At 41.3% G+C, this 8,889-nt stretch overlaps 1 protein-coding gene across 7 annotated transcripts in view; it reads right to left on the bottom strand.

Annotated features, from left to right (window-relative positions):
• RAF1 (Raf-1 proto-oncogene, serine/threonine kinase) overlaps nt 1-6,833 on the bottom strand; it is a 78,858-nt gene extending 72,025 nt beyond the window's left edge. For 2 of the 7 annotated variants that reach the window (XM_084530567.1, XM_084530565.1), the window contains exons 1-2: nt 6,728-6,833; nt 5,673-5,772 (exon numbers count right to left, since the gene is read on the bottom strand). The gene's annotated coding sequence lies outside the window, so the exon portion shown is untranslated. Of the gene's footprint in view, nt 1-5,672; nt 5,884-6,727 lie in introns of those variants that run through there. The other 5 variants (XM_084530570.1, XM_084530568.1, XM_084530566.1 and 2 more) reach the window with 3 other exon arrangements.
• Between the last annotated feature and the right edge of the window lie 2,056 nt (nt 6,834-8,889).

An 8,889-nucleotide genomic window follows, 5' to 3' on the forward strand; every position in this document is an offset into this window, starting at 1 on the left:
CACCACTACCCCCATTGGCTTGCCCACTGGGAGGGATTGTGCTTTGAGCATCTTTGTGCTTTGGTTGGGGGAAAGTACAAGCAAAATTCCCTTGTTCCCCCACCTACAGAGAGGTACTGGAAAGGAGCACAGAGGGTTCAGCGGACAGCATAATCCATGCTATAGGAACATATGAACACCAGCAAAGATAGCATACAAGCTCCAAAACTGAAGCAGGTAGTGACCACATCAGCTACAATGATGTGATCCAGACTAGTTTGCAGCTGAGGCAGCACTGACTTAATCGTGGTACGCAGCGTAGATAGCCAACAATATTAATCTGACATGGTATGAATGCCCAGAATACCCATCCCATTCTTTTTGCTTCAGATTTTGAAGATGTATGGGAGTCTGCCAGTGCTATGAGCTAGAATATAGCTTAGAAGCATAGAGGGAAGAAGTACAGTAACCTAGCATTCAGGCAAAAAATCTTACTGTTCCATTTGGTTATACCTATTCTTTTTCTTGTGGCCTGATTAGTGGTAATCTTTCGATGGTTTCCATTTGGCTGAATTGTTGGAAATGTAACGTGACATTACTATTAAAAACATAGAAGCTCCTTCCTTGAAGCAGATGACAAACAATATGTGCTTCATTCTGAAACACAAGCGTGTATCACTGCCAAGAAAAAGGACACTGGGCAAAGGGCTTCTGATGCTTAGTGTTTGGCTTTGGTCTCTGTTTGTGAAAAAATGCACTTCCAGTCATTTGGGTGTGGGGATTTTCATGGAACAATCTTGATTAGCTTGCTTTCCTAAGGAAAGGAAGCTTATGTAATGGTTCAGTGTATCTCTCGCTCCAAATTACAGACGTGTTTAACACATGAGCCAAGGTCTCAAAAATAATTACATTTCTACAAGTTTCTTGGAAGTCAGCAGCCAAAGACAGAAAAAGGAACCATATTCATTCCTGAGCTGAAGGAAAACAAGAAAAAAAAAGAAAAAAAAGAGAGAACTCAGCAACCAGCCATTGTGCGTCATACTGTTTTAACATAACAGGCCAGCCAGGCACTGCTTAGCTACAGCATCTGAGGTTTTTGGGGTTTACAGCATCTGAGCTCTATGGGGGTGACACTGGAATAAGAAATATAGTAAAATATCCTTATCTGCTGTTACAAATTACAATGTAGCTGGGGCACCAAATAATTGAGATGCTGGATGGAAGTATACACAGCAGTTTGGTCATTGGCTAGAGGATCATAATTTATTTCATGTAGCACTTGAATGGGTGAGGGTGAGCAATAACTTTTGATCTCTCTTCAGGATCATTTTCATTTGCCTAGATTACCCAGATTCAGAATGAGAATCTGAACCTACCTACTGAAGTTGGCAGTAAGTTGACTCAGATTTGTATGAGAAATAAGAGCAGTGCAGTGATATAACTGTGTAGGAAACTTTGTCCAAAGTCATTAAATGTTTTTTTTTTTTTTTTTTTTTTTTTTTTTTTTCCCCTCGTGGCAGAGCCGTATCTGTGTCATTCCTTTTTCATTTATTGTTCTAAGCCTGGATTCCTTAGATAACTTTGCTAGAGACTTGAGTTTTATTGTAGATATGGAAAACTGCCTAAAAGTTTGTCTCCTTGGTTGTTCTGGCAGCATTCCTGCATCGCTGATATTCAGATGCAACACATCCTACTTGCTCCAGCAATCACTCTTTAAAACAAGACAGGAAATAATGGACACCAAACAAAGTGAACTCTGCCGCTACCTTAGTTAGCAACCCCAGAAACTCATGAAACTGTTTTGTGAGCTGGATCTTGGGAGAGCTAGTCCTAATTCCTTTACCCTGGTTATGTGGGCCTTAAATATAGCTACAGGAAAAGGGGCAGCATTAGTGTAGATGTCACTAAACCCTGCTCAACATTGCAGGTCTTGAATTGCTAATGTTTGGATGGCCAGCCAATAGCCAAAGAATTTCGGTAGCATACTCCAGGCTGTCCCCAGAGTTCAGTTGTTCTCAGTGCCAGTGGCTAGCACTGGCTGCTGACCGTAGTGAAAATGCATGCAGAGACACCTGGGGGATATTAGGCAACGTAGTTAACAAAAACCTAGCTGACTTCTGTGAAATGCTATGGCCGCATACTACCAAAAGCAAAGGCATAGAATAATAGATGGAGTTACTTGAACATATAAGGGTAGTATGCTAGATTTTAAAGCTATCTGAGAACATGACACATAACATACACTGCACATCTGAGTGGTGTAGATAGCCATGCCTGCTTGATGTTTCCAAGGACAAAATTCTGATTTCTGTTGCTTGGTAGTTTGCCAACAGATTGTTTGGGCTGTAAATTTTCCTGCTGGCTCTCTGCCCTAAGGTGATTTTGTGGGTGTGGGTGTCCATGTGGATAGAAGAGCAACAGTTGATGAACTTCTCAGGAAGGAAAAAAAAAGTAAACTTTACTCTTTTAAGGATTTTTCAACTATTTCTACTATTTCTTTGAAGTTGTAGTGTACCCAGTCTTTCAAGCAAGAGCTTCAAATTTGATGAATGGATTCATTTGGTTAAAGATGTGTCTACTGACATCTTTTAGACTGATAAAATTCCCCTTGCTGGTCATCCACCAGATTCATTTAGAGGCTGAGTCACTTGGTCATTTGCAATCCCCAGCAAACAATTAATAACCAGCAACAGCTCCTACATGACTGCGAGGGGCCAGCATTGTGCCTGGTGTCCTTCCTCACAGTGGGGCTTAAACACTGAAGCCCTGAAACATAAAACACCGGTGTGAAACCTCAAGAAATTCCTGCACATTGCCCAGGGCATGCCCCATGATCACAGGTTGCACTGTTCAGACGTGGCAATGAGAGAACACAACGCTCAGACTCTGGATGTGACTTTCAATGTGTTTACTCTTTACTTAGAAAGTCTATCAGAGGGACAATAAGAAGAAAGTCCCCTCCTTCCTTCTAACACATGCTTTCCTCACTGCACCTGAACAGATCTGGGACTGTGCTAAGCAGCTTTCAGGTTTCCATGATTCTGGTTTGCCTTATCTTGGCTTCCCTTCAAACTTCTACCTGTTCTACTGCTCCCGAAAGTCAGCCTGTTTTGGCAGCGCTCTGTCCTACCGTTAAACTGGATCTGTCTGGTACAGAAGCCTGCTCGTCTCTTCCTCTGTGGTCGTAGCTTCCTGGGAGCTTCAGTGAGTCTGGCTAGGTTCCTTCACCGAGAGAGGCAACTGTGTGTCCTTGAACAACTTACGCAGTCTCTGCCTCAGTTCTCTGTTTTGGAAAATAATTGGTATTTCACGTGCCTTACCTTTTGTCTTGACCTCTGTTTCAGTTACAAGAAAAGGTAGGGTAGGGTTGCATACTAGGCATGTAATCGCTTATTTTTACGAAGCTGCAAGAGGAAGGATTTCACAAGAACCTCGACACCCAGCACAAGACTGAGGGAGTTAAGAGAAGCTAGACTTCTCCGGCAGCTGAAGAACTTAGGAGTCAGGCAGAAACTTCAGACCTTAATGTCCTGGCTGATACAAACTTAACAGAGGGGATGCTATTGCTTTCTCTGGGGCTTCTGACCTGCTGTCAGAAATTGTCCCTTTCTGGACAGTCATCAAAACACTTGTCACTTTTTTCTATCATAACATACAAATGGCTGTTACACCCTTAAAATGAATTCCATATACATGGGTGAAATGTATTAAACCTCAGACTATCTAGGAAAAAAATTAAAAATCTATATCTCTGGGAGGTGAGTTTGACAGCTTTTTGTTCTCATGAGAAATGTAACCTACGCAATCATTTTTATTAAACAGGGGCTTCCAAGGATTTGTTCTATAGCTGAAACAACAATTTGATGGGATATTACAGAAGCCCAGCAGGACTGAGAGCAAGGAGTGAACCCTCTTGTAGGTGCGTGTGTACAGTGCCTGGCTCACTGGGCTTCTGATCCTTGCTTAGCCTTCAGGCTATTTCCTAATGGGGAGAGTTCCCACAGCAGCTCTGCCTTGAGTCACACTAAGTCAGGCTCACTGACCCGGTGACTTCCATAGCGTAACAGAGCAGTGTATTTAATTCCTTTGTACTCTCAGAACCTCGCACTGTACGGCAAATTTAATCAGCTATTAAGCTGAAAACCTGATGTGCTGCAGAACTATAAAGGAATCTGTCACATTCGTATACCTAAGTAACAGGTATTTTGAATCCTTATTTTTTAGGTGTCTTTGTTTAGAACACACACAGCCTGAGATGATGTGAAAGGGCTCAAATGCCTGCCTGCTGGTTCCACTAGCTTTTCCTCTCATGCAAAGTAAAATACATAGCTCCAAATTTGTACTATGAAGGTAATGAGAGAAATGAAGAAATATAAATCAGCAGTACAGTTTTTAAGATACTTGGATTGTGCCTTTTAAATTATTATATGTTACTGTAGCATTTCATTTTAACTACACTATGAAAAATCATAACTCATGAAACGCTGCACGTTGGGTACTTTTGGGTCACGCAGTTGGGACAACAGAGGTTCTGTCTCCGCATGTTAGAAGGACCCCCAATAGAAATGCCTGTGCAGTTTTAAACTCCCACTTAATTCTGGCAGGAGGTCACTTCGAGGTTTCTTTAGAAAGCACAGTGTGAGCTACCAAACTTAAGACAGATCAAGAACCAAGGCCATCCCAAAATTGCATAACGTTACATGGCCGAGGAAGTAAGGTATTCGGTCCTATTGCCCCATCCCCTGCAATAGAACCCATTGCAGCAATGCATTGAGAAATTGAGTTAAGAGCCAAGAGGAGGCATTGTAACATCCCAGCAACCTGGAACGGGGCTGGTAGAGGTACACAGGGCTGGACTTTCGGTTTGCTGTGCAGGAGCAAAACTTCACAGCTCTCGTGAATGCTAATGAGTCCCATGACTAAACCGTGGCATATTTTGAGAGTGCAATCCATAATACATATAATCTCAGTCATCATTTGGAAACTTCTGACCTACATGCAAACTTCCAAGGAGCTACTGCAGATAAATTATCACTGCAATTACGGGTAGCCATGGAGCTCTAGGATTGTGTGTATATAATACATTGTTATGCAAACACACATCTACTTTTAAACCTCTGCTTCACAGTCATCGTGGTTTTAATTTCAAAGCATCAAAAAGGAGGCAAAAATAAAGTCTCTTGCAAATAGATCTTGATTATATCTAGAAAGAATTTTTGCAAACAATTCAAAAACAAGCAGTCTGGAAATCCTAAAATGGAACTGTGCTAGTGAGAAAAGGACAGTTGCCCTTAAAAGTTGTCCTTAAAATGCAACTTTTTACTTAATAAAATCTAATTCTTGTGCTGGTTTAATGTTAAACAGGAAAATATAATTTCATAGATAATTGCACCTTTCCTCAGAACACAAGCAAACTCCCACCAAGTTTTTCATGAGAGATTCATAAAATGCCTCTTAGAAATAGCACTCATTTCTTCCTATCTGACTCATTATTGCAACCTTGTGAAGCAGTATTTAATCCCGCAGGTATTTAATCTCGATCATTTAGCCTGGACATTTCACAGATTAACAAATCTTTTGTATGTCACTGTACAAAAAAAAAAAAAAAAAAAAAAAAAAAAAAAAAAAGAATTTAAAAGCTCTGCAAAAACTGTGAAAATAATATTCCCCCACTCATCCCCCCCGAGACTCACCAGAGCCTGAAAATGCTTCCCACGCCCAGCTCGCCTGCTGGCACCGTCAGGAGTGGTTTTCATCCGAAGGAGAAATCCGAAGACCGAGAAGGGATCCCATCTGGGAGGATTTTGGTAAACAAAAACAAAGTGTACCTGGGGTTAACAGTTCTCAGCAGAGCAAAGGGAATAAGCTGAGACAGAACGATCTGCCTCTCCCAAAGGCTGTAACGCGTTCTTTGTGTTAGCAGAAATACCTGGACCCACACACTGAACTCTTGAGTGTCACATGGGTGACAGAGCTAAAAAAGGCAAACCCATAGGCTTAATTTAAACTGCCCCCAATATGTTAGTGTTTTCCCCTGAGGCAGCTTATGTGTCTCTTCCAAACTTTTCTACGATTTTCCTGGAATTTTAATATCCCTCTCTCTTTGGTTTCATACTTTTTAACTCTTTTATTTTTAGATTCAATTTTTCACAGTGGTCTGTAGAGTCTGCTTGACGCCAGCAAATGTAACTGGATCCCAAATCCCTGCAAGCCAGGAATTGCAGCCATGATCAGCATGCTGCCGAGCAAAACCTTGGCACTGGTCAAAACCAAATAGTCTAAATCCTCTATTTATCTTATGGCAGGGCTTGGGAAAGCAGGCAAGAGGAGTTCATCAAAATGTAAAAAAGGAATAGCTGGGAAAGGCTAGGGGTAAGTAAACAGAAATCAAAGATGCAAATAGATCTGTTCTACAACAGATTTGTGTGACCGGACTTCCAAAAGCAAGAACAGGTTTACAAAAAAACAGATATTTTATTCTCTAGTAACCTAGTAACAGGACAGGCACGCACAAAGCAGATTGCCTTTAAAAAAGGCTTGTGTCAGCAAGGTTGACTTTAGTGGAATAAATAAGAATAAGCTGCTTGGCAGCAGATCACTGCTGACAATAATCTCACAGGTCAGATTTTCCAAATTTGTTTCATAGCTCATTCAATACACTCATAACTCCAACTACCATTTCTGTCTAGGAACAATATGGAGCAGCGTCTCTCACCCAGCCTTTGATAATTAGGTCTCAGGTTTTTACCTTGATTTTACACGGTGTGCAACTGGAATAAATCCACTCTGAGACTACGGAGCTGAATTACCTTGCTTGAACTTTTAATTTTCTGTCACTTGCTGCCCCTTCTTCCTGTAAAAGAGAACAAAATTAAGGATTGACAGTTTATGTGAGTGAGAAATTGTTCATCCTAACTATTCTAGGATCTCTAACTTTGGTAACTTGTGTCTGCAACAGAGTGTGACCACTTCACGGAAGAAAAAACAAGAGTATCAAGGCAGTTATTTGCCAAAGGTGACATGATGAGTCAGCAGCAGAGCCCAGATTAGAGTACAGTGTTCAGACTGCCCATCCCATATGCAGCTCACTAAACCACTGTTCCTCCTGCAGCCTCAAGGGAATAAAGTTCATTTAGTTAGGTGGTAAATGCTCAACTCCTGCCCTCACGCTTCACCTTGTTATTTATCTAAGTTTTGGCAGGCTTAATTGTTTGTTGCCAAGAAAGGCTACAGATCAAGAGAAACAGAAAAAGTGTTGGTCTTATCCTCAGAGAAGTGTTGCAACAGCAAAACTCCACTTTGTGAGAACAAGAGTGGTCTGCACTTGGAACACAGTTGTATGTAGCACTGAAATTGCTTGAAGTGATTTTTGACAGGACAGCTTTTTTGTCTCTTTATAAGTAAAAAATGCAGAGTAGAAGACCCCTAAAGCAAAGATCTTGAACAGAGCAACTGACATTGTATGTCCCTTTTCTCCGTTGCATGAAGAAGGTTCTGTATTTTTTAAGCCATTTGGCAACTTCTGTAGCCTTGGCATATTTTCTTCTCCTGGCAGAGATAGTATTTGGTATTCACATTTGTTCACCTAATGAGAAACTTGGAAAGCCAGCCCCAAGCAGTTCTGCCAGCTGTGAGTGATGCCACGTTACTTACATGCAGGGTCTTCTGCCTTCACTGGGCTTTTGGTGTGGGAAGAGATGGGACAAATGGGCCCAGCGTAATGCTTGTAACATTTCAGTTCCTCTTGGATCACAGTTCCTCCTGGTTCTTCTTGGTACATCTGCTCCATGGCTAACCTTCCATTCTCATTGTCCTAGTTTGCAAGCTCTTAAAGGGAAACATAAGAAAACTGATATCATTCTGCGGTTTATTTATCACCTGGCACTGAACAGCACAGTTTAGGAGTCTCCGTTGTCACTGTGATGCTTCAGTGTTTCATCACATTAAGTGTAACTAAGGTGGAAGTCTTGCAGGTCTCCCATATTCAAGCAACTGTTCTGTAGAGTTGTTCTCAACATCAAGAATTTTGTGTAAGAGACCCAAAACCGTAACTTTGTCTTCCTGCTACTGGCTAGCAGCCTGATACAGCTCCCTGAAAATGCTTCAGATCATGGCTTAATGATGAGTCAAAGATTTTTGCAATTTGTTCATTGTCAATTTTTCATTGTCAATTTGTCCACTGAGTTACTTTTTTTTTTTTTTTTTTTTTTTTTTTTTTTTTTTTATTGCTAAAACTTTGTTGATTTCGGAAAGGGAGTTTCTGATCTGCTATTTACTTTTTTTTGTTTTCCAGCATTCAAGATATTCACAGATTATGTAAAACAGTGTAAGCTGACACAGCAGTTGTCAGAGAGCTCAGAAGTAGTAACTTTCTGCTTAGTCCACGGGGCTCACAGAAGCCTCACAAGGCAGAAAGTCCAGTACATCCTAAGTGGCCTGGTCTCTGGGAAGCGTCTATGGACTATGGACTATCTACCACCAAGCAGCCTCTTGAGGTCAGCACAATCCAAGATGTAATGGGCACTGAAAGTAGGTGAGCACCAGGAAAGAAATGTGTGACGCCACATTGGGCTTTGTCAGGGGCTCTTCTCCACTTGGGAAGAATTTTCCATGATGAAGCATGGATGGCAGAATTACAAGTCCCTAAGATATTGAGAACCAAAGTGTGATTTGGGGGTACATGTTACATTCTATTTAATAAGTTATTTGGCTAAAAGTGGCTTTAAATGTGGTATCTCTTTGTATGTACTTTGAATGTACGCAACAGTACTTTTTCTATGATGGATGATGCAGAAATGCTTGCGCTGGGCAGAAAATTCAGCCAGATACTCTAGGAAGCCTCCACAGTAGCCTAAGGCAGCTGTAAAAAGAATGTGGGGTGCTGCTTAGATATTTAACAGTGGGGACTGA

Source organism: Aythya ferina (genome assembly GCF_964211825.1).
Source record: "Aythya ferina genome assembly, chromosome: 10".
In the NCBI taxonomy this organism is placed as follows: domain Eukaryota; kingdom Metazoa; phylum Chordata; class Aves; order Anseriformes; family Anatidae; genus Aythya; species Aythya ferina.